The sequence below is a fragment of the Pteropus alecto genome, unplaced genomic scaffold, assembly GCF_000325575.1.
Source record: "Pteropus alecto unplaced genomic scaffold, ASM32557v1 scaffold22, whole genome shotgun sequence".
In the NCBI taxonomy this organism is placed as follows: domain Eukaryota; kingdom Metazoa; phylum Chordata; class Mammalia; order Chiroptera; family Pteropodidae; genus Pteropus; species Pteropus alecto.
Window position 1 is genome coordinate 14,903,743 of NW_006434839.1, and position 1,600 is coordinate 14,905,342.

Genomic DNA, 1,600 nt, shown 5'->3' on the forward strand with positions numbered 1-1,600 from the left:
GCCCATAATAAGAGATTATTGCCCAACAATAATCTCTTTTTGACCCACCTAATGGCAGAGCAAATTGCTATTTCCTAAATATCTGCTCTTCTTATCATCCTGCAATGACCCTTTGAAGCCCCCAATGTGCATTACCTCATCCCTAGCTCAGACTGTCTTATATACCTGTGCTCCCTTTCTATCTCTGAACCCCTCCTGCATGTGGGGTCTCTGACTCTCTTATGTATGCAAGGTTCCCATACATATGTATGTATTAAATTTGGTTATTTTCTTTTGCTAATCTGTCTCATATCCATTTGATTATTAAACCAGCCAGAAGAACCCTGAGGAAAGAGGAAAGTTTGTTCCTCCCCCACAGTAGGTTCTGTGACCTAGATAAATTCACTGGCTGGAACCCCGTGCTTCCTGATGAGGCTGCTGCAGATTGAGGGGCAGGGAGCGGGGTGGTGGAAGGGCATCGTCTGATATGGCCAGCAAAAGGTAAGTGCTCTTACTGTGTCAGCACACCCCTAGATCTCTGTCTGCAGGATCCAGTAGAAGTAAAAGTAGTGAGAATCTTTTTTTGTCTCTTTTAAATTTAGATTGGCATGAGAAAATATTTGTGAAACTAGTTTCTTGGGTCAGTGACTCTTGGTTACTTGGTATGAGTACTCACTTGTTTTGTTTTTCTCTGTCTCTGTCTATCCTTTCATCTTGTTATGTGTGATGAGAGCTTGGCCTTATGACTTATGAGAATATTTTTTTCTCTGGCTTCTACCATCCAGAGGATGCACTTGCCAAGGTGCACCTTACTCTCTATTCAGCCATGACGAGCTCTCAAAGAAGTTTTCTGTGTCTACCCTGTTCCTCCCAGTGATGGTCTATTATCTCCACTAGTGGAGGATGCTTATGAATCTACAAGCAGCTGAATTGGCTCCACAGCCATGGGAATTCAAAACCTTATTCTGTTCAAAAGGAGAAAGCATGTGATTCCTTGTCTTTTGGAACAGCCATTTAAAGAGCTCCTATCGTTCTTAGGCTAACCCTGGAAGTAAACTTTCCTGTGAAGGCTGCATTTTTTTCCCCCCACACTCTTCTTTGGGGACACCTCTTGGCTCTGCAGTATTGGTTTAAATCGTTATTAAGATCCTACTCATCAAGGCCTGATGATGGATCCTGTTAATTGGAAAACGTCTAAATTGAAAAGAAAGAAATTTTTTCTTATAGAGCTCTCATATTGTTATAATAGCCAGTCATTAAGATTCCCTTAATAAGATGAAAAGTCAGAAATTAGAACAAAATTAAAAGTCCAGTCAGACCCTTTTCTATTTTCCTTCAGACATTTGCAGATACTGTAAAAAAAAAAAAAAAAAAAAATCAGGACATTAGAAGTACAATGTTCTGAACTTAAGAAAAATGAAAGAAAAAGACTGGCAAAATCTTCCTAAAAGATAAGCTAAAAATTTTATACCCTAAGAACTCTGCTTGGTAACGGTTAGGCTGGAAGCTCCAAAATATGACTAGATGGAATTGGGGGCTAAACCCCACATATGGCTAGGGTCCTACCAAACTGGGGCTGGGCCTCGAGGGAAGTATAACCTAAAACTACAATGGCAATTAC